This window comes from Sminthopsis crassicaudata, chromosome 3 (genome assembly GCF_048593235.1).
Source record: "Sminthopsis crassicaudata isolate SCR6 chromosome 3, ASM4859323v1, whole genome shotgun sequence".
NCBI classification, from domain to species: Eukaryota; Metazoa; Chordata; class Mammalia; order Dasyuromorphia; family Dasyuridae; genus Sminthopsis; species Sminthopsis crassicaudata.
This window is the reverse complement of record NC_133619.1, coordinates 20,449,481-20,475,193: the sequence shown is the minus strand read 5'-3', so window position 1 is coordinate 20,475,193 and position 25,713 is coordinate 20,449,481. Positions and strand designations below refer to the sequence as shown.

At 31.3% G+C, this 25,713-nt stretch overlaps 1 long non-coding RNA gene across 1 annotated transcript in view; it reads left to right on the top strand.

Annotated features, from left to right (window-relative positions):
* The first annotated feature begins 2,102 nt into the window (after positions 1-2,102).
* Positions 2,103-25,713, top strand: part of LOC141564801 (uncharacterized) — a 153,333-nt gene continuing 129,722 nt past the window's right edge. The window contains exons 1-2 of the long non-coding RNA XR_012488729.1: positions 2,103-2,241; positions 14,028-14,097. This is a non-coding gene — a long non-coding RNA (uncharacterized LOC141564801). The remainder of the gene's footprint in view (positions 2,242-14,027; positions 14,098-25,713) is intronic.

Genomic DNA, 25,713 nt, shown 5'->3' with positions numbered 1-25,713 from the left:
AGGGAGGATTCCATAGGGAAAATGGTGGAGTAGGTTGGTAAATTCCACAGATAAACAAATTTATGCCTCAGGGCAAATATAGACTTGTGAAAAATCAAAAAGACAGCCAGAAGAGGAGTCCTTCTGATATAATCCTGGAAGATCTGAAGAAAAACTTGGCCTGGGATTATCCAGTAAGAAATACAAACATCTTTGGGCTAGTTCCGTAAAAATACCAAGTGGGGAGCCCTAGGATAAGCTGGCTGTGGCTGGTGCCTCACTGGAAACTGGGAACCACAGAGAGTTTCACATCCCGGACTGTTTGTGGAGTTGGGGTTTGAGTCCAGGAAGAGGAAGGGAACCTCAGTTAATTAGAAATTCAAGGCCCAGCTGTGTTGCAGAGACACAGCCCTGGGGAGAGGAGCCAGCACCCAGGGAGTGCAGAGGCAGCTGGGCATGGATGTGGGCACTGGCAGGAGGGTGGAGCTCTTGGTTTGGGGTTCTTACTTAGAGTGGGTAGCTGAAAGGAAGCTTGAGGCACCATCAACCCATTCCACAATTAAAGATGCTTATACCTTTTGCTAAAAAAAAAAAAAAAAAAATCAACAAAGAAGAACCAACCCCACCATAGAAATATAGTATAGAAACAGAGAAGACCAAGGTTCATCTTCTAAGGAGGACACTAAAGTGAAAAACAAACAAACAAACAAAAAAAACAACATCCACCCCAAAGAGTAATGTGAAATAGTTCCCTACCTAGAGAAACTTTATTGAATAACTTTAATAAAAGATTTTAAAAGTCAAATGAGAGACATTGATAAAAAACAAAAAAAAAAATAAAAAACATTCAAGAAAAACAAGATTATGGAAAAAATAATCAATTAGAAAAAGAGATATAGAATCTCAATGATGAAAATAAGTCTTTGAAAATGAGAAGTGCCCAAGGGGAAGCAAGTGAATCTATGAGAGACCAAGAATTAACAGAACAAATTATAAAGAATGAAAAAAAATAGGACAATATAAAATATGATAGATCTGAAGAATATGATCAAGATGAGAAAATATAAGAACAATTGGACTACCTGAAAGTTGTGAACAAATAAAAAGAATATTGACACAATCATGCAAGAAATAATCTAAAAAAATTGTCCTGGAGTCATAGAACATTAGGGGAAATTAGAAATGGAAAAAAATCCAATAAGTATCACCTCAACAAGATCCTTTGTAGAAAACACATAGGAATATTATTGACAAATCAAAGAGAAAATAGTGCAAGAAAGAAGAAAAAAAAAAAAAAAAACAGTTCACATACTATGGAACTACAATTAGAATTGTATAGGATTTATCAGCAGCCACAATAAAAGACTGCAGGTCCTGGAATCCTAAATTCAACAAGCAAAAGAACTGGGCTTACAGCCAAAAAATCATATCCATAAAAATTATCTGTAATTTTGAATGAGAAAAAGTAGACATTCAATGAACTTGCAGATTTCCAGGACTTTCTATCAACCAAACCTGAACTTAGTAGAAAATTTAACATATGAGAGTCAATAAATATCAAAGAGCAATTTCAAGGAACTCAACATGGACAAATTGTTTATGTTTTTTTTTTTTTTTCATTTTTTAACATGGGAAATTTATAGCATATGTTTAAAGATTGAAACACATCCTCCTTTCACGTATTTCACATATTGCTCAAAACATATTGGGGCAGAGTTAAGGTAAAAATAGTAATTATGTCACACAAATGAGATGCAGAGTAAAAACAGGGGCATGGTGGGGGGAGAGGGCTTTTAGTTCTGAAAACCTACTTACATCGAGAATCTTAAATATGCAACACTACACATATACCATGAAGGATATAGCATCCTCCAAAATCTATAAGGAAAAAAGGGAGGAGGGATAGGCAGATAGGGAAACAAAGGGTGAGGGAAGATGACAAGAGAGGGTTGTTGGAGGTTAAGTAATAGGAAAGTGTTGAGAGACAGAATAATTCTCCAAGAGCCTCCACAGCTGTGGATCATAACATCTGTAGGAGTTGCGGGGCAACCTTTGCTGACACAGGTGTTGTGAACTGGGAATGAGATAAATTGGAGGCAGAGGGAAGAGGAGAGAGGTCAGACAATGCAAGGGTCTCTTAATCTCTTTGTATCATCTCTCACAAGAGGAGATCCATTCTGGATTGCATCTCCAGCAGACACTGTCAGGTATTCCAACAGGAAAGCAAGTTAGGAGTGGAATTAAAGCAAAGAGACAGCAAGGGTAAGAAAGATGTGTGTGTCTATGTTTGGGGGTATGTATATATATATATATGTATATATCTATATATGTATATATAAATATATTATTTTTATATTATAGCCTGTTGGGGGCGGGGGGGGGAGGGAATGAAAGGAGGATGTGCAGCATCGAACAAAAGAACAATTTACAAGGAAGTAAATAAAAGATAGATACTCATGAATATAATTTCATATATGTATGGCTTCTTGATTTAGTATTTATTGTTATATGTTTTGAATCCTCCCTGATGTTCTGCGGAACGTGACAATGTTCTCTTTTGTTTCATTTTGTTTTGTATTCCTTTTCTGTTTTTCTTTTTTCTTCTGTTTCTTTAAATAAAATAAATTTGGGGGAAAAAAAGTTTTTTTTCCTGACCTGGAAGGAGGATTTCTAAATCATTTTAATGACATAAGAGTAAGATAGAAAGTCTCTGCTTCTAGGATAGTCCCATTATGAAGTCTTCCAGGGAATATTTGGTTTTGGGAAATAGTGCCCTTTTTGCAAAGAGGGTTGTGAGGTTGGTGGAAAAGCTGAAAGGAAGCATTTTATACTTGCCTATAGACCTCAGGGAGTAAGGAGCTACTATTTTTTTTTTTTAAGTGAAGGACAGACCTATGATGTATGCTCATCCACAGTTGTTTTTGACACATTTTGAAATGCAGACACAAAACAGGAGCCACATCTTGCATCCTAAGCTTAGTGTCCATGCTATAAATTATGTAAATTGTGTTTCATTAGTTTAATAGCAAGTGGGTTGAGGCACAACATTAGCTGAGTCTGATTTTTAAGTTATTCAATAATCTGAGTGTGATGTGACTTTGGACTAATCCTTTATTCTGAAATATAGTTTGGTATTAGCAATGTTGATGAATTGATTCAGCATCCTAGAAAACAATATAATAGTAATAGTAATAGTCCTTATAGTCTCCTAGTAATAGTCTCTTATCTCATTAGAAAGAACACTGAGGAGGAATCTCATGGACCTCCCTCTAAATTTCATGTCTGCCATTTATTACTTATGTGATCTTGGAAAATTCACTTAAATTGCCTGGGCTTCAGTTCACATCTGTAAGCAGATGGGATTAGGACATCTAATCTTCAAACTCCCTTCCAATTCCACATTTCTGCATAAAACAAATAAAAATTAACTATCCTACATTTTGTAGACTCTACTCATCCCTTGATTGAAAATGATCACATTTTCCATTTTTTTTAAATGCTGGAGATCCTTTCCCATTCTCCTCTTTATAAAGATTCTATTGTTTGTATGTATGTGTGTACATATAGACAGATGCATAATGATATATGCATAAATATGTATATATGTGTACAACAAATACTTGTATATATATGCATATATAAATATGTCTAAAGAGAGAGAGAGAGAGAGAGAGAGAGAGAGAAGCAGCAGAGTGTTTATGAGAGAGAGATACTTTTATTGAGTATTAAAAAAACAGAGAAATAGAAAAGTATAGGAAGAAAATCCTAGCCACTTTGGTTTTAATCAGAAATAATTTATTCTAGTTTTGTATCTGTTTATTTGTCATTACCAAAATACTTTGTCAAAAATAAAAGAATTAATTATAAAGAATGCTTATCTTTTTGGTGAAATCATAGCTTATCATACAGTTGTATATGTAAATTATAATTACAATATATTACCTGTATTTTTGAGTTGAATAAGACACACACACATACTGATGCTTATGGTTTAGAATTTACAACTGAAATATATTTTTCTGATGTTCACCAATCTTCCAATGATCCTTGAAATTGGTTCATCCATCACATTTAGTATAGAGTTCTTTAGAAACTGATGACTTGAACTTTTTTGAGAGCACCAAGGCATTCTATTACCACCCCCTTACATATCTTGAGTTTCAATTTCCTTTTAATCATTTTTTTTGTTTTATTCTTTCTAATCTGAGAGCAATTTTTTTGGCAGAGAAAGTAAAAGAAAAACAGAGTCGAGAAATTCTCTCCTCTCCATTATTTTAAAAAATCATCCTACTGATTTTTAATTTTTGTTTTTTCCTCAATATTGCAAAAAAATATTCTTTTCTTTGGAATTTTTTTGCTAGCCTTAGGTCATCTAATCTTTTCTAGTTTTATTCTAATTTTTCTATTTATCTTTATTTTTTCTTTCTTATTTATCTATATGTACCTTTATTTTTTGCATGAATTTCCAAAAAGAAAATTATTGGTGAGCTGTCATCCATGTCTATTTTTGTCTATTTAGAGAGTTTTCATCCTTATTTTCTTCAATACAATTTAGTTTTTAATTGTTTTTTTTTCCCTCTCTCAAAAATTTCATTCTTGATAATTTCCCATGCCTTCTATCTTATTACATTAATACATTGTTGGTGGGACTCTGGAGTGGTCCCAAGTATTCTAGAAAGCAATTTGAAATTATCAAATAAAAAGTTAATAAACTATGCAAACTTTGTGACTCGGTGATAAAAAAGGACTATTTGGACAAGGGGTATTTTGTAGGATCTATTTTCATGATGGAAAAAAATTTGAAACTAAGGGAGTGCTTATTAACTGGAGAATAACTGAATAGGTTATGATCTGTGAATATAATGCAACACTGTTATGCTTCAAGAAATGATGAAGGGAGGGACAGAGCCAAGATAGTGGAGTATGGGCAGGGACTTGCCCAGTATATTCCCCCCTATGCTCCAAATTCCTTTAAATAAACATTTTAAGCAAATTTTAAATATCACAACACCCCAAAAGACAGAGTAAAACATTTTCCAGTCAAAGACAACTTAGAAGCTCAGGAGAAAAGGTGGGAGCCCAGCATGCTGGGAACACCAGGGAGGACTCAGAAGGTCAGTGGAGAGGGTCTGTGGCAATGGGGTAGGTGTCTGTTGTGTTGTCTTAGTGCAGCCCCGGCCAGTAGAGCCCCATCCCTAGCCATCACACTAGCTCTTACAGCTATAGTGGGGCAGGGATACCCTTAATAGCTCCAGAGCAAAAAAAGACTTCTTGTGGTCAGATTCCTAGAAGGATTTCTGAAAACAGCTGCACAAAATCCCTGAAGGTTGGGACATGCACCCTCGACCTTGGAAACAGACCTCTACTTTAACCAAGAGTTAAAAGCAGAGTAATAAATTAGGAAAAGGAGAAGAAAACCAAAAAAAATTCTGACCATTGAAAGTTATTATGGTGACAGGGAGAATCAAAAACATACACTCAAAAGATAGTAAGAAAGTCAAAGCTTCTACAACCAAAAGAAGAAAAATAAGAGTTGGACTCAGCTCATGGAAGAGCTCAAAAATGACTTAGAAAATCAAGTAAGAGAGACACAAGAAAAATTAAGGAAAAAATTGAGAGAGGTGCAAAAGGAAATAAAAAAGCTAATGAGGAGAAGAATGCTTTAAAAAGCAAAACTGGCCAATTTGGGAAAAGAGGTACAAAGGCTCACTGAAGAAATTAATTGCTTTAAAAAACAGAATTGTGCAAATAAAAGATAATCATTTTATGAGAAATCAAAATACAATAAAGCAAAGCCAAAAAATGAAAAAAATAGAAAAATGTAAAATATCTCATTGGAAAAATAACTTACTTGGAAAATGAATCCAGGAAAGATAATTTAAAACTTATTTCTCTACTTGAAAGTCATGACCAAAAACAAAGCCTATCCATCTTTCAAGAAATTTTCAAGGAAAACTGACCTAATCTTCTTGAAATAGAAGGTAAAATAGAAATTGAAAGAATCCACTGATCACCTCCTGAAAGAGATCCTCAAATCCCAGGAATGTTATAGTCAATTTCCAGAAGTTCCAGGTGAAGGAGAAAATACTGCAAGCATCCAGAAAGAAATAATTCAAGATCAGTGAATTCGCAATCGGGATAACACAAAATTTAGTAGCTTCTACATCAAAGGACCAGAGGGCTTGGAATATGATGTCCTGGAGAGAAATGGAGCTAGGATTGCTACCAAGAATCACCTACGCATCAGAACTGATTATTATGATTAAAGAGGAAAAGATGATCTTCATGGTGAAAAGATCAGAGCTAAATGGAAAATTGTTTTCCAAATACAGGACTCTGGAAAAGCACAAGTAGATAATGAGGAAAGTTATAGAATAAGGGACTTAGAAGGTTTATTTGTCTACATTCTTACATGGGAGGATGACACTTGTAAGTCATTAGAATATTCCCATTATTATGACAGTTAGAAGGAGTATATATAAACAGTGTTTATATTCCACTAGTGTGAGTTGAATATGAAGAGATAATGTTTTTCTTTTAAAAAATGGTGAAATTAAGGTCTGAGAAAGAAATGTATTGGAAGAAAGGGAAAGGGGGAAGTGAAATGGTGGAAATTACCTGCCATAAAAAATAAGTAAGATAATGTTTTTATAGTGGAGGAGAAGAAGGGAAGAAAAAGCAAAGTGAAATAATCTTACTCTCAACAGAATTGGTTGAAATAGGAAATAACATATATATACATATATATGTATGTGTATATATATATATATGTATGTATATATATATATGTATGTGTATATATATGTATATATATGTATATATATGTATGTATATATATGTATGTGTATATATGTATATATATATATGTATATATGTATGTATATATGTATATATATATATATATGTATATATGTATGTATATATGTATATATATATATGTATGTATATATGTATGTATGTATATATATATATATATATATATATATATATATATATATATATATATATATATATATATATATATATATATATATATATATATATATATTCAATACAAGTATAGAAATCTATTTTACCCTGTAGGAAAATAGGAGAGGAATGGGATATGAGAAGGGGAGGGAGGGTAAGAAAAGAAAGGGCATATTGGAAGAGGGAATGGTCAGTAGCAAAACACTTTTGAGAGGGATAGGGTGAAAGGAAACAATAAATGGAGGGAAATAAAATTAGTAATAGTAATTACAAAAAAAAAATTTACAAGCAAATTTCTCTGATGGAATATTATTTTTCTCTTGAAAATGACGAGTAGCATGCTCTCAGGGAAAAAAAAACCTAGACGTGAAATATATTGTATACAAAGTAATAACAATGTTCTGGGATGACCAACTGTAAATGATTTTGTTATGTTCAGTATTACACTTAATCACATCTCCTCTGAAGAATTTAGAATGAAAAATTCTATCCAAACCCAGAAAAGGAACTGATCTTGTCTGACTATAGATTGAAACATTCTCTATTACTTTCTCTATTCCTCTTTATTTTTAACCTAATTTTTCTTAAAGGTTTTTATTTTCATTAGAGTGGGAGACCTGTGTTTTCTTTCACAACTTGACTGTAATGGAAATTTTTTTTTTGCATAACTTCACCCATGGTTTCTTAATTGTGGGTTGAAATAAGGGAAAGAACATATATATGTTGTTAAGGTCTACAGTGTAGTCTATTTCTATCTATCTATATTTAAGGAAATTAATCTACATATGTATTTTATATGCTATTTTTGTCAGGCTTTACACATAGAGAATGAATCTATGATTTTGTTAGCATGTTTGTTTCCTATTATATAGACTTCCTCCATGAATTCAAAGCATATATTCTCTTTGCATTGGTAAATAAATACATGGAAGTTTTCTGAGATACATTGTGATAAAATGGATTTTCTAGGTTCACACAACTAACAAGACTTAAAGATTTGAACCTAGATTATTGTTCAAAATAAACTATTTTTTCATACTGAAAAAAAATTTAAATAAAAAAAATCATTTGTAAATCCTTTGATCCAGATATTTTCTTTATCATTTAGAAAATTTGAGACTAGACATTTTATTCCATCTAAGTTGTAAAAATTTTTGTAAGATATATACATCTAAATAAATATTTTAAAAGTTAGAAATGTTGATAATTTATGCTTTTGTAGATAATTATCTTCTTTAGTTATTTAATTTTGATAGAATATAGTTTTATAATATTTGTTCACAATGCTCTGGATTTCCTTCCCATTTTCTGTGATTCATTTTTATACATAAATAAAATAAACACATAGACATATACATACAAATATATATATATATGTGTATATATATATATATATATATATATATACATACATACATACATACATACATACATACATTTAATTTTCCTTTTCCCCTCTCGTTGAAAGCTTTATTTTGCTAAAGATTTATAGAGGTTTTTTTTGATTGGGTGAAACCTTTTAAAATGAGAATCCTTTGAATGTATTTATGAACTTATTTATTCCTTCATTTCCTATCATATTTATTTCTAATCTTACTTTCAACATCTACATTATACCTTTTATTTTCTATTCTTTTAATCATTCTTCATCTGTTCTCCTAAGTAACATCTTTTGATTTTTTTTTTTCTTTTGTTAGAAATATAAACTTGCTTCTAAAAAGGATTAACTGGACTTTTAGGTAAAATAATACTATTATTGTTATCATTTTATTTTCAAAATCACGTTTCAATGTTTTTATTTGGCCCCAAAATATGCAGAATTTCCAGAGATCTAGGTGTCCATTGAAAATATTTTCATTTTCATGGTCTGTCCTCTGTTATACATATATTGAACCAAATTATAATTTTAGAATAAGGTTCTCTTAGATTTAGACTTGTCCAATAGCTTTAGATCACAGAGGATGCAATTAACATTCAAAGAAGGAAAGTAATTTCTCTAAGTTCATATGATTAGTAAATGATATCAAAAGAATTTTCAACAAACTTTCTGACTCCAAATTTAAAGTGTTTTCAACTAAGTTGTTTAACAGATTCTCAGAGAAATCAGTTGTATTTTTTAGCTTTGATTTATGCTTCAATTATATTTAATTTAATTTATTTACTTTAGGTCTTAAAATAAAACATGTATACTTTGAATTTATTTGGATATATACAAGGATTCATTATGATAATATATAATTGACATTTGTTGACATTTGCAAGTCTTATGTATACTTGAAATGGATGTGTATTCCCAGCTTCTTCCATTTAGTTCTTTTTATTTTTCTAAATATAAAAATTATATTAATTTAAAAATGATTTGTCACATTCTGCCAATGGATTGTTGAATTTCTTTGATATTCTTCTTCCACTTCTACTGCTGTTAACTAAAAAAAGAATAATTATCAAATTGTTTTAGCCTAAATGAATTGACATTATATTTGTTACACATTTCTTTTTTAATAGTTTGTAAAAGCTTTGGATTTTTTCCTTTAATTTTTTTCTAATTTAATACTATAGGGTACAGATGACTGTCTCCATCTCAAGTCTATTGGAATTGGCCTGAATCATCTCATTGTTGAAAAGAGCCAATTTCATCCCATACTCCATTAAGAAGGTATATATGAAGCTATGAAAAACATTTCCATAAAATTCATTTTGTGATAGGAAAAATAGATTCCTCTTCAAAAAAAAAAAAAAACCTTAAGAAAAAATTTAAAAAAAAAAGTTTTTTAAAAAGTATGCTTCAGGCAGTTTTCAGAGGAAGAAAATAAAGTTTATAATCATATGGAAAAATGCTTTAAATCACTGTTGATTCAAGAAATGCAAATTAAAGCAATTAGTAAGTACCACCTCATACTTATCAAATTAACCAATACAACAGAAAAGCAAAGTGATAAATGTTGGCAAAGATGTGGGAAAATTGGGACACTTTTTCATGAACCATTCTGGAGAACAATTTGGAACTATGCCCAAAGGGCTATCAAAATAAATGAGTAAGAATTAGAAATTAGGGGATGCTCATCAATTGGGAAATGGCTGAACAAGTTGTGATGTAATGGGATTCTATTGTTTGATAAGAACTTATAAACAGGAAGTTCTTAGAAAAATTTGAAAATACTTATGTGAACTAGTGCTAAATAAAATGAGAATAAGGAGAGCATTGTAAATCATAATAGGAACTTTGTGTGATGATCCACTGGGATAGACTTAGCTCTTCTTAGTACTGCAATTATCCAAGACAATTCCAAGGAACTTATGATGGAAAAATGCTGATCACATTCAAAGAAAGAGCTGTTGGGTCTGAATGCAGATTAAAGCATATATTTTCACTTTTTTTTTTTTTTTTGCTTCCCCCCCCTCTCTTATGGTTTTCCCCCTTTGTTTTGAATCTTCTTTTACAGCATGACTGATGTGAAAATACATTTAATATTATTGTATATGTATAACCTATATGAAATTGTTTGCTATCTTGGAGAGGTGGAGGGGAAAACAAAGGGAGAAAAATATGGAGCTCAAAATCTTGCAAAGAAGAATGTTAAAAACTATCCTTATGTACAATTGAAAAAAATACTATAAAGTAAAAATAACAACAATTTTGTAGTGAAAGAGAATTATGCTTGTTGGTCTTTTGTCACTAGTTCAAATTTGCAATCTAGAATGGCAACTTTATAGACTATAAATTCCTTGAGAGAGTCATTATTTTTATTTTGTTTTTATCTCTGTATTAAAAAAACCTATACAATTTCTTTTGCATTGGCATTGGATAAATGTTTTGGTGATGTATTGGATGGGTAGGCCTGGATCATAGCTTCTTGACAATCAATAACTAGATCATTTATAGATCCTGACTATTCAATGTAGAAGAAAGGCATTCATCAATTATTTTACTAAGCGCTAGAAATGTTTGGATACCATGGGAAGTGTTGTGCATTATGAATGTTGTCTCCATACCTGTGTATAAACAGGAGAGGTTTCAGAATGATTGTATAGACCTCTGGTAGTTAAGAGTATTCACAGCCCTAAGAGACTGGGCTATTGTAAACTCTGAAATGGTGAGGAATTTCTCTAATAGTGAGGTTTTTGAATCAGAAACAAATGAAGGCACAAATGTAAGTTGGTTTTAATAGGATGATATCCAAAAAGTGAAATTAAAAAATAAGGAAATAAGGGGAATATACTTAGTGAAGGGCAAAGGGAAAAGTAGAATGCAAATTATCTAACATAAGAGACATGAAAAACTTTTTACAAGGGAGAAAAAGATAGGGAGAAGGACAAAGTTTGAACCTTACATGCATTGGAATGGGCTCAAAGAGTGAATAGCATGTACATTCAGTTGGGTATAGAAATTTCACTTTACAGAGAGAAGACTAGGGAGATTTAAAGGGAGGACCAATAGAAGAGAGGATGAAATGAAAGAGATGATGTTAAAAGCAAAACACTTGTGACATTGCACTGGATAATAGTTAAAGAAAGAGAGAGGGGAAAAGAACGGGGGAAGAAAGTGGAGGGAAAAACAGAGTGAATAATCACAAATGTAAATATGAGTATGATGAAGTCATCCATAAGACACAAGTGAAGAGTAGAATGGATTAAAAAACAGATTCCTACAAATTGTTGTTTATCAGAGATAACAGAGTAAAAATAAGAAACAGAATTTATTATGTTTCAGCTGAAGTTAAAAAAACCGGGTAGCATCATGAACTCAGATGAAACAAAAGCAAAAATAGACCTCATTAAAAGAAAAAAAAGAAAGAAGCTACATCTCGATAAATGATACCACAGATGAGAAAGTAATAAAATAATATTAATACTAAATATGTGTCCCAAATGATATATCATCCAAATTTTTAAAGAAGTTAAATGAGTTGCAAGAAAAAAATAGAGAGAACCTCAACTTTCTTCTATCTATCTTTTATTAGATAAATAATACATACACACAAGAAATAGAGGTAAATACAATTTTGAAGCATTATATATAATAGACTTCTAAAGAAAATTGAATGGGAACAGTGCCTGCCACCTATATAAAAATGACTTGGGTATTGAGGTATAAAAGCCAAACATAGAAAAGGATAAATATTAAATAGAATCTTTGTAGATCATAAGAAACTAAAATAACATTCAATAAAGGACTGCATGAACATATTAAAAATTAATTGAAAACTAAATTATATATTTCTATAGAATGAGTCAAAGGGAAGAATCAAAAAAGTAAATAATTTTATTAAAGAGAATGACAACAATAAGACAATATATTAAATTTATGAGATGCAACCAAAACAATCTATAAGAGAAAACTTGTGTCCCTAAAATATCTGCATCAAGAAAATGGAGATAGAGCAGATCAATTAATTGGCATGTGACAAGAACAACAAACCTTGCAAAAGAACAAATTAAAAATCTCTAGCTAAGCACCAAATTGTAAATCCAGGAAATCAAAAGAGAGATTAGCAAAACTGAAAGCAAGAAAACCATTAACTAATAAATAAAACAAGAAGCCAGTTAAAAAACTAGATAAATTGTTGGTTTATTTGATTTTAAAAAAAGAAAACCAAATGACCAGTATCAAAAATGAAAAGTGTGAATTCACCATCAACGAAGAGGAAATTAAAGCAATTTTGAAAGCTCTGTTGCCAAATTATGTACACAAACTATACATACAAATATAACAAATATGTAAATCTAAGCAAAGGGATAAAAAGTGATAAAAGTAGAAAATGCTCAGATTAATGGAAGAAGAAACAAACTACTCATTTTAGAAAAATAAATTGAACAAGCCTTCAATGGATTGCCTAAGAAAACCATTCTCAGGACTAAATGGATTCACAAATGAATTCTACCATTAATGCTTTCACTATCAGAAGGTCTTCACTTTATCCTGTATATAATGTCCTGTGTATATATGTGTGTTTTATGCTATCTTTCCTATTAAACTATAAGTTGTTGAAAGCATGGGTTGTTTTTACCTTTCTTCAAATCCCCAGTTCTAAGCACAGTGACTATCACATAGTAGATCCTTAATCATTTTTTTTAAACTTGATTCAACTAGACAAAAAAAAGTCTTGAATTATTTGCTTGAAAGCCAGTATTTGTTGATTTGTTTTGAGCTTGAATGGTTACTAAATTTCTATGTCAAGGGAAGGCAGAGTAGAGATTGCTTTTATTTGGTCAGTTTAATTTTTACCTGTTTGACCACATAGCCCTTGACATATTGGGTACATGTGTTACTTTGCAAAGACTGAGACATGAGTTACCTCAAGGTACAGGTGTATTTTGTTGTCATTATTGTCTTAAGAAAAACTTTGGAAAAACATGAGAAAAGATTGATGAAATCTTTGTATCAGCTAGAGGAAAAGTGCTGAAAGCTTTCACTTGACAAGTACCACCTTTGGAAGCTCTGCCATGTATGTGAGTCACATACTATTTCTGCAATGTTTGAACAGAGAAGATAAAGGTTAAAGTATTGACAGAGAAGATTAAAATATTCCACATTCACAGAAACTTTATGATTTAGGAAATTATTTTCTAAAATGTGGCTTTTCACAATTTGATAGAAATTTATTGATAATGCACAGAATAACCTTATTTGAACATATGTAATTGAAGTGCCAGAGAAATCAGAAGATACATTCCACATTTTCTTAATTTTCATAAAGATTTTAAAGGAATTAATCAATAGTTTTGATTGAATTGTCAAATATGATCAGTGTTGGCTTTTGAAGATCAAAACAAGTCTTGTTTCTTGTAAAATAAATTCCATCATTTGCCTCCATGCATTGTCATTGAATGTTTCCAGAAGTAGAATTCTCTTCCTCTTCATCTCTTGTAGCCAGAGCAGTAATGCTTCAACCAAAAACTTTAGCCTGGGGAGGACTGGCTGGGGATGATCTGAATGAATTAAAATGACTCGGGTGGGAGATGGTAAACAATTCCTAGGGCTAACTCAGCTGATACAGGTTAAAACTGAATACTATAAGAAACATCTGGACTCTGTCCTCTGGGAGCCAAGTATGATACTTTTCTATTTCTTTTCCTAGTGGTCTTCGAGGGCTTCTCTTGGAGAGCATGTGGAACTCTGAGTCTGCTTCTCACGGGAACAGGAGATGTGTAAGTTCTGACCTGAACTCATGGCTTAGACTCTGTTTAAGTCTCTACACTTGTCTGTATCTTCTGGCTTCTTTCAAGTCTTAACTAAAATTACATTTCCTGGAAGACATTCTTGTCAATATTCTGTCAATCTTACATACTGATGCCATATTGGAGGATGGGATCAGTGCTGTCTCAAGAGAATAAGAGTGCGGGGAATTTAGTTGCATTTGTTAGCAGGGCTTTGATGAATGGTGAGACTTGAAATCCAATGACCTATTTTGATTGGATATAAGAGATAAAGGAAAGGGAAGAATCAAAAATTACTTCAAGGATGTGAGTTTGGTGAACAGGAAGAATAGTAGTATTCTTAAAAGAAGTTTGATGAATGGTGAGACTTGAAATCCAATGACCTATCTTGATTGGACATACGAGATAAAGGAAAGGGAAGGATCAAAAATTACTTCAAGGGTATGAGTTTGGTGAACATGAAGGAGGGTAGTATTCTTAACAGAAGTTCTGAAGTACATGGGGCTTATTTGGAACAGTAATGAATCTTGTTTTGGACATGATAAATTTGAGATGAATCTGGGACATATCCAGGTGGAACTGTTCATCAATCAGTAGTTAATGAGAGAGTAGGACTTAAAATAGAAATGGAGGGTGATTATGTAGATATGGAATTTATTTAAATAGAGCTAATAATTTTACACCTTAGTTGATGAGATTACAGAGAATGAATGTAGATACTGAGTGAGGACATGTTTAAAGGATCAGAGAATATATGGCTTCTCAATCTTACTGTTCTTAAGTTGATGATATACTTCTGATAAGAATGCTACTTATTGATATGGAAAATAGTTACAAATCCAGTCTATACTTTATAGTCACACAAAAACTATATACCAAAATATAAACCTTGTTAGTGCTTAGTAAGATATTAATGAACAGTAGCTAGAAAGGTTTACTATAAATACATATAATTACAGCTTTCTGCTGATAAGAAATTATTGGTTTCTTACTCACAATGCAAGGTTCCCAAATACCAAATTGAAAAGAAAAGTATATTTATTTAGTGGCACTTATGATTGATCAGGAGTAGATAATATGATTGAAGACATTTGGAAAAATTTTGAATATTTATCGCTTCTGACTTCAGCCAGAATGATAGTTTCTTTTTTAATGACAATATGTCAAAACACTATTGAATATGGTGATTTTTAAATGAGTGTGAAAAGAAAAGATATAGCTTTCATGGGATTATAAATTCACAAAATGAATAATTATTTCCAAAGTTTTAGAAAAGCAAACTAGATTCTACTTTGAGTAAATTATATAAATTTTGAGTAAATTAATATATATATATATATATATTATACATTATTGTATAAAATATATTATAGATATTATTATATAAAATTAATATATATATATATTTGAGTAAATTATATAAAGACATATAAACATTAAAACTAGGGTAAATATTTTAAATATGAATTCATTCTTATTTAAGAATGCTTCTACTAGAAACATGCAAAGTGTGTATTAACTCTAAATGCTTATTTGATGGAGCCATGATATTGTAATATAGACAAAGACTCATCTTTTCCAAATTATCTTCCAAAGTTAATTAATATTTCAAAATGAATTATGTAGTGCCAGAACCATCAAAAAGGATGGATTGTAAAAAATAAATAAATAAATAAAAATTTCCAGCCTGACAACTGTGAAGGTCATCAGGAAGAATCTATTTTACTTGATAAAAGTGGGGGTTTTATATAATTTTTGCCCTTGAGAATATATATTAAACTCAGTGCACCCATTGAGGCTGAGATGCAACAAAATATGGATCAGTTTGCTGCTGCTTGTCTTAAAATTGATGTGACAGTTTTACACTAAGAAAACACAGGATTTTCACTGTCTAGCCCTGCATCACCTATATGTTCAATCATCAATTATAGTAAATGGAGAAAATTAGAATACTGTGGACAAGTGCACTTACTTTACTAGTATATTTTCCAGGGACATATGCATAGATATCACGTTGACATACACATCGCTAGTTCAGTATTGGGGAGGCCTCAAAGGAGAGGGATTAGTCTATAGAACTAATTTTCTGACCTTGTTGTTGTATGAATTGTCTTAGGACAATTCTGGAGTTCCCCTATCAAGCATTTGAACTCTACTGCAGCAGAAAATCTCTGATGGGCTGGCCATGTTATTCAAATGCCAAATGCACATTTGCCTAAAATACTATTGTACAGAGAGGTTGTAAGGGGCAAGTACCCACACAAAATTCAGAAGAAAGATTATTAGAACAGTCTTTCAAAGTGAATCTGAAGAACTTTAAAATTAATTGTGAGATATAGGAGATACTGGCACAGGACTGTCAAAAATGATGCACCCACATCAAAGAAGCCATTGTGCTCTATGAATACAGCAGAATTGCAGAAGCTCCAAAGAAATGTGAAATGCACAAATGTATAGACATCTCTGCTCCAAATTTTTATATGTTTATATTTTCCACAAACTGTTATAGAGCTTTCTGTGCTTCTGTGGATCTGATCAGCCACAATCAGACACACTTTATCTTGACCCCAACTTAGAGATGTCATTTTAGTTCTTTTCAACCATAAATGACAGCAAACAAACCAAGTACTCAGAGAACAATGTGCTTAGAGTCAGGAAAACCTAAATGCAAATTTGACCTCAGACATCTTAGACACATTAGATGTATGACTGAAGCATGTAAGTTAACTTCTGTTTGATTAAATTTCCTCAATATAAAAAAGTGAATAATACTAGTATCTACCTCCAAGGTTTATTGGAACAATAAGGTATTTTTTTTAAAAAAGATCTTTGTATATTTCCTGACACACACATATACTGAACAGTTGTTCAATATATACTTATATATACTTATTCTTTTCCTTCCCTGTTTTGTAAGAGACTGAATACACTGGAATACACAAGTTCGGACTTCTGTGTGTGTGTGTGTGTGTGTGGAAGAAATAAGGCAATTAGAAAGGATGACAAAAGAATGACAATTAATATGATTCTCTATCTTCAAGGATGCCATGTACAAATCAGGAAAGAGTTTTCCATTCAAGGATAAATCGTATCATGGATTCCTGTCACCATCACTTTTTCTACATTTAGCTGGCAGGATAAAAGAGAATAGTAGCTTTTTTTTTTTTCTTGAGTTGTTTCAGTCATGTCAATTCTTCATGACCCAATTTGGGATTTAATTGGAAAAATTGCTGTAATGGTTTCCCACTTCCTTCTCCAAAATGAGGTAAATAGGGTTAAGGGACTTGCTTAGAATCACACAGGTAATCAATATATGAACCAGATTCGAACTCAGGAGATTATTTTTTCCTGGCCATACTGCCACCACTCCATTCACTGTGCTACCTAACTACCCATTTTTTACTAGTTTTCCCAAAAGGGGAAACCTTCTAAAAATGTTCAATGAGAAATTAGCATGAAGTATTAAACATTTTTAATGGAATGAACCAAAATAAAGTAAGGCTTTTTTGTATTATCCTGACATGATCTAAAAGTTGGAAACTTTTGTAGATGCTTACAACTTTTGAAGATAAAAAAAATTCCAATAATGTTTTGAACTATGACGAAAAGTTGGAGTTTACCTGAGATACCACTACAAACCTGTCAGATTGTCTAGAATGGCAGGGAAAGATCATTCAGAATGTTGAAGAGGACGTGGGAAAACTGGGACACTGATGCATTGTTGGTGGAATTTTGTGAATACATCCAACCATTCTGGAGAGCAATTTGGAACTATGCTCAAAAAGTTATCAAACTGTGCATATCCTTTGACCCAGCAGTGTTACTACTGGGCTTATATCCCAAAGAGATCTTAAAGAAGGGAAAGGGACCTGTATGTGCAAGAATGGTTGTGGCAGCCCTCTTTGTAGTGGCCAGAAACTGGAAGATGAATGGATGCCCATCAAATGGAGAATGGTTGGGTAAATTATAATACATAAATGCTATGGAATATTATTGTTCTGTAAAAAATGACCAACAGGATGATTTCAGAAAGGCCTGGAGAGACTTACATGAACTGATGCTGAATGAAACGAGCAGGACCAGAAGATCGTTGTATACTTCAACAACAATAATATATGATGATCAATTCTGATGGATGAGGCCATTTTCAATAATGTGATGAACCAAATCAGTTCCAATAGAGCAGTAATGAATTGAACCAGCTACATCCAGCAAAAGAACTCTATTTTACAATTTATTTATTTACCTAATTGGTTTTGTTTATTGCCTTTTTGCTTATTACCTAATTCTATAATTTATTTGCTTATATTTATTTAATCATTGTTTTTATTTGCTCACTTATTTATCCACTCATACACTTATTTCTTTATTCATTTCTCATTCTATTTGATAACTGCATTATTCTACTAGATGTACTCAGAGAAACTCTGACTTAAGCTGGCAGGAAAATAGTTGTCTTGGAGATACCCAAATTTTTTCTTCTGATTCTGAACTAGATGCAATAAAAATTTAAAAGTAAGTCTTCACAGAAGATATGGAAGTGTAATTTTCAAAATGTCTATCAATCAGAGATGACAATTTGGTTTGTCCATGAAAAATGAAGCAGTTGAAAAGCAGAGAGGAGGAAATTTCACCTGCCATTCCTTACTTACTGTTATCAATGGTATGAAAAAAGTATCCTTTTGCTACTCGGATTTCCTCTTCTTCTCTTTCTCTTCTTCCTCTCCCTACTCCTCTTCCTTCTATATAAAATATATTGTTTTACCAATTCAGAAGCTCTTCAGATGAAATTTTTCCTGACAAATCACTATCATTAAGATTCTATATAAATATTAAAATAAAGCAATTTTCACAAAGTAAACTAACATTAATAAAGATAAATTGAAAATTTACAATACGTGTTTGGAAAAAGGAAAAAAAAAACCTACTATTGTAGTTTGATATGTCCTTTGAATGTGAAGCATCAGTTGGATTGTAGATGGTAAAATCAAGCAGAAAAAAATCAGCTAATTTCCTCTCTTTCAACAGATTTAGAGGATAAAACAGCAGAAAGAGTATTGCATTCAATGTCGGTAGGTTCTCGTTTTACATTTTGCCTCTGATATTTAACTTGCTCTATGACTATGGCTGAATCACATTATTATATCCATTTTACAGATGAAGAAAAACTGAGCTTCAAAGTAAGCACTTTGAGACTGAGGTTATTTTGTTTGATTTCCTTTTTTTTCATTATCAGTAAAAAATGGAAATACTCTGTAGCTAGAGAGCATAATCAATAGAATGCTGTACCTGTAAAATGTAGAAAATGATAATAGCACCTACCTCTTAAGATATTGTGAAGATAAAAGCGCATAACATTTGTACAGCAGAAGCCATAACCTTCTATGCAAATAGTAGTTACTATTACTGAGAGAACCAAATAAGATACTATATGTGACATATTTAGAAAACTAGGTTTTAGATATAAATTGTCAATTTTTAGTACATGAAACATCAAAAGAAAATTCTCAACAAAATGAGTATAAGGCAGAATAAAAAAAATTCTGATAATTATTTGCCAAATGCACAAATAGGATATTAATAACTTTCCTAAGGCTAGCAGCCAATATTTGACGGAGCTAAGAGATCTGAACTTGCTCTCTATAGTCAGAGGCTCTTTTCTATTTGCTTAACTGAGAATTTCATCATTCTATCACAATGATGAAATTCTCAGTTAAGCAAAGATCATTGTGGGATGAATCAGATTTGTGAGGGAGAATTTTAAAGTAATAGAGTTGGTGTGTATTTGTGGAGAGGCCCTTCCTATTGTAGAGAAATTATAAAACAGAAAAAAAAATTGTTCAGGATTTGAATGTGATATGGATTGGGTAAGCTACCCTAAGCCACCATGGGACAGTGAGCAGAGCATATGAAGGTGATGATAAGCATACTGGTGTAGGAGGAACACTGTGGAGAGAATACCAATGAGAAAATTAGATTGGTAAAATGAAACCATTAGATAGAGAGATTCAATGCAAGGCTGCAGTTTGAATTGGGTCTAAATCAAATGGGCTTGTGACTAGAGGCAGAGATAAGAAAGATAATATCAACTAAAGCTATTCTTTCAATGATGAGGGCTTTGAATACCGAGAAGGAATATTAACTGTGAAATTTGCCAAGGAGAAAAATATGTCAAGACTTGAAGTCTCCTAGGAGGATCATCTTTAACTAAAGGGTAGCAACAAGACAATAGTGTGAGAACATTAGATAACCTCTGTTGCAGAAATTTCAATGGGAAAAGTCCCTATGGGTCTCAATGACTTAAACTCACAATACTTTCTTTCAAAATGATCCATAGTCACAGATATAGTTCAACTCAAAAATAATCCAGCAAAAATCAAAGTTCAGACTTGCATTTTCTCTATTTAGTTGTATCATATAACATAATCTCACAGAAGTTATGAAGTAAAACTTTGCCAGAAATTAGTCATTTGAATTTGTATTTCCAAATTTTGTATTTTGTTTTTGCACCTTGTACTTTGAATAACTTGATTAAAAGGGAATCAAAGAGCTTCATTACCTCAATATTCACTTATCCTAGTATCTTGCAAAAATATTTTTTCATTTTTTTTGCTATAAATTAAGTGACATGGGAAAAAGACAGTTTTGAGATCATCTATAAATATCAATATAGCTTTGAACATTCTAAATATTAGGTCTTTGCTCAATAATAACTCTCATTTATTTAGCAAATTAAATTTTACAAAGCACTGTGCATCTCATCTCACAATTCTTTGATATGGGATACTACTATAATTTTTTTTACAGTCTTTACAAATGGGAAAACTAATATTTAAATTAAGTGACTCATCTATTCTCACACAGTCAAGAAAAAAGTCTGAGATAAGATTCTAGCTTGGACTTTGTTTATTCAAAATAAAACCATCTATTTACTATGCCAAACTGACTGTCATAAATCGGGGGATTAACATATTATAGAAGCAATGAAGCATATCAATATTGAACATCTATGAGTCAATGATCTGTAACCTATTAAAATGTCTATTTTCCAGATTCTAACACATGAAGGAAACTTTAATTCACTAACTAAAGTTACTTCTCAATGAACAGCGTGTTGGCATGTGTAAAATTATGTATTTATTTTGTTCCATATGCATATTTATAGAGCATCTAAGTATTACAGTGAATAGAATGCCAGGCCTGGAGTCAAGAAGACTCATTTCCCTGAGTTCAAATAAAGGCTCAGACACTTACTAGTTGTGTGACTTTGGACAAGTCACTTAATCTGTTTGCCTCAGTTTCATCATCTGTAAAATGAATTGCAAAAGGAAATAGCAAACCACTCCAGTATCTTTGTCAGGAACAGACCGGATGAAGTCACAAAGATTCTGACAAGATTGAATAAACTGATCATTAACAACAGGCACATACATATAGTTTCTCATGATAGAACAAATGCTCTTTGATTGCAGATACTATTTCCTACAACTTTTGCCTTTGTATCTGTAAGAACCTAGCACATTGATTGGAAATAAGATGCTGAATAAAAATTGTTGATTAATTTTTTAAAAATGAAGATATCATCATCTTGATGTGTAATTTAAATGGGAAGAGGGAAGTAGGATGAATTTCCAATTTGAAAAATTCCATTTTGGTAAGATTTATATGGCACTTCATTTAAAACTATTTGGTTGATAGCTTTAGTCTTTTCATCATATAGGTTTCCCTTCTGTTCCTATATTAGCAGCTATTTCTCATAACAAAGAACAAGAAAAAGAGAATAAAAACAATTCATCAAACTCAATCTATGCATCATCCAAGTATATTGTAGGTAGAGTTCCATTGTTATAGTCCCCATCTCATGCACTGAACGGATTGAAGTTGTGCACTAATTTTTAATATAATCCCAATTGTTCCATTTCTCAAATATTATCTTTTAAAAATCAAACATCCCTTTGTATGATTTTGTATCATAGATTTTTCCCCTTAAGAATATAAAATGTAAATATCCTTAAAAATGGAGGGATATGATGGGTGTAAATAGCTTGTAGTCTAATATAAAGGAGTTGAACAAAGAGAAAATGAAAATCGTTAAATCAAATGTTGCCCTTAGTTCAAAAAGTCTGAACTATCCTATGGACAATGTCAATAGTACAACATAGGCAAGAATTGCACAGGATGAAAAGGGGCGAATGACTGTTGTTTGTACAAGGGAGATAGTTCCCATATAGATGAGATGATAAAGATAGTCGAGTGTAAAATCATATGGAAACTAATAAGTCCTCTTTCATTAAACATATTTTTCCCATTATCTCGCTATTATTGAATGACTATTCAATATGGCGGAATGAACTTCCTTATCTTATGCAAAATATGATTGTTGCTATAATTTCAATAGTAGCTTTTGACAAGTGTAAGTAACAAATGATACATTTTCACTGTTGCCATCATATTCATTATTATTAAGGATATATATCAACATAGATAATATCTATTAAAGAATTAAACTGGCCTAATCATGAATTTTTTTTTTAATCTTATGAACTTAAAGGAGCAAGTATTCAATGGGGCAAAATAGTGGAAAGAAGGTTCTCCTCAAAGGAGAAACAATGGTATACTCATTGAACAAATAGAATATCAAAAATGGGCAATAGATGAGACAAATGAAAAATAAATTTGGAAGATTAATAGAATACAAAGGGGAATCAGACACAGAAGTCACTTTTTAATATTAGAAAAACAATTATTTATATATAATTTAAAATGTAACATTGTTACATAAGAACTTCCTTTTATATCTAAAGACAGTAAATCTTTCTATGGGAAACCACTTTCTCTTTATTCTTTGTTATCCATATATATATATATTTTACCCATGGTCCTAAGTAAAGGTAAAACCTTCGGATAAAAATAACAAAATAGTGTTCTTTGATCTATTAGTCTTAGAATCCTATTTTCATATTATATTAGGACAATACTTTGAAATATGTAGCATGAATTCATATTAATTAAATGTTGCTATAAATAGAAAAATCAAATTCTGAAAGATATACTTCAGTTATAGTAGATTATTACTGTAAAATCATAGTGTTTTTTCTTATTATGACAATAATGTCCCTTTAGCCTGTTTGGATATGTATATGCAAAAATATATATATAAATAAATAAATAAATAAAATAAAATATATATATATATATATATATATATATATATATATATATATATATATATATATATATATATAACGCATATGTACTTTATATACACATATATACTCACACATATATATTTGTGTATGTGTACTAAAAGGAAATAAGTATATACACACATTTGCTTGTATCATATGTGTATAGAAATAAACAGATGCATGCATACATAAATCTCTATATTTTATCTCTAACTTTAGAGTCTGAATTGGGAATCATAGCAACTTTTCTTTTACATCTTGGCTGTATTACTTCTCATTCTGTTGCTTTGAATTAATTCCTCCATATTTTTTCATCTGAACAAGTAGGAGTTGACAGCAGTAACTTAACCATTAAGGTCTTTCTAGATCTATGTCTAAGAACAGGTCATTCAATGAGTCAGGTACTTCAAATAACTGGTAAATTTTCTAATTCTTAAACTAAGCATTAGAGGCCAGAATAAACACATAAAGAATTATTAGCAGTATAAGTTCCTCAGGGTTAAGCAATGACATATGAGTTTCCCTTACCAAAAAAATAAATAAATAAATAAATTATGATTTACAAAAATTGCTACAGGTTGAATTGAAATAATCATCTCAGTTTCTTACAATTGTATTTTGTAATAAAACAGAAATGAGTGGGCCACTTTAATATAATGACTAAGTATTTTTCAGCAGATCTTGAATTATTATTTGAGAGATTCAAAATGATAGGGAGTGACTGACATATCCACTTAAACATTTGTTAATTTTCTTGTGCTGTGTTCCTTTTACAAAACTGTGACAAATTCCACCAGTATGAATATTAACTTAGATAAGTCTGAGAAGCTCTCTACTAATATATTGTCCACTCAAATCTTCAACATAAAGAAGATCCAACTCACTTCCAGTTGATCAATGATGGACAGAGGTAACTGCACCCAGAGAAGAAACACTGGGAGGGGAATGAAAATTGTTAGCACTAATATCTGTCTGCCCAGGTTGCATGTACCTTCGGATTCTAATGTTTATTGTGCAACAAGAAAATGATATTCGCACACATGTATTGTACCTAGACTATATTGTAACACATGTAAAATGTATGGTATTGCCTGTCGTCGGGGGGAGGGAATAGAGGGAGGGGGGGTAAATTGGAAAAATGAATACAAGGGATAATATTATAAAATATATATATATAATAAAAAAAAAAAAGAAAAAAATATATATTGTCCACTCATAAAACAAAGAAGAATATAAAATGTTTTCCCCCCATATGGGACTCTCTTCTGCTTCTGTATAGGCAATATTAGAGTGAAGAAAAAAAGTGCTAAGAATCAGTTTGTAAATTACCTATAAAATGACCTACTCTAAATTCTATTAGTTATTACTTCTTTTTGTATATTAACAACATTCAATAAGTAATTTGATCATTAATCAAAGAGGATTGAAGAACTTAAGAAATAGTGTTGTTCAGCTCTAGATTCAGAGTTAGGCTAGAAATTTGACTTTGTTTTTATAATATATATCATTATATAAAATGCCAGGCCTGGAGTCAGGAAGTCCCAGGTTCAAAAGCAGTCTCAGACATTTCCAAGTTGTTGACTTTAGGCAAATCATTTCTCAATTTCTTCAATAAAAAGGATAATAATGGCAACTACCTTACATGGTTACTGTGAGGATCAAATGAAATATTTTTTAAGCCACAAAACAAAGTGCCTGACACATAACTGCTATATAAACTTTCATTACCTTCTCTTCCTCTTCCTTATCCCCACTATCCATTAGATTTGTTTATATATTTATTTTTATGGTGACTGTAAACATAATATAATTTTCCTACTTATCTCTTTGTATCACGTTTATATTTACTATAGTCTAATCTGAAATCATGGTAACTACCACTTAATTTACCTGAGTCAGAACCTTTAGATGTAATTTTTTCCCTCAATTTATTGCTTCCCTTCTAAGTTTGTCTGCATTGGTTTTATTTGCACAAAAGCTTTTTTGACTTAATATGATAAAAATGATCCATTTTGCATTCCATAATGTACTCTAGTTCTTCCTTGGCACAAATTCCTTCCTCCTTCACACAGTCAAGAAGTAGACTATCCTTTCTTCTTTTAATTTTCTTATAGTATCACTCTTTAAGTATAAATCGTGATTCCATTTCAATCTTATCTTGATGTGTAGTGTTTGATGTGAGTCAATATCTAGTTTCTGCCATATTAATTTCCAATTTTCCTAGAAATTGTTGTCTAAAAGTGAATTCTTATCCCAGAAACTGGGTTCTTTGGTTTTATCAAACACTAGATTAGTATAGTCATTGACTTGTCTTGTGAACCTAATCTATTCCACTGATCGACTACTCTTTATTTCTTAGCCACAACCAAATAGTTTTGATGACTGCTGGTTTTGACATAGTTTTAGATCTGGTACAGCT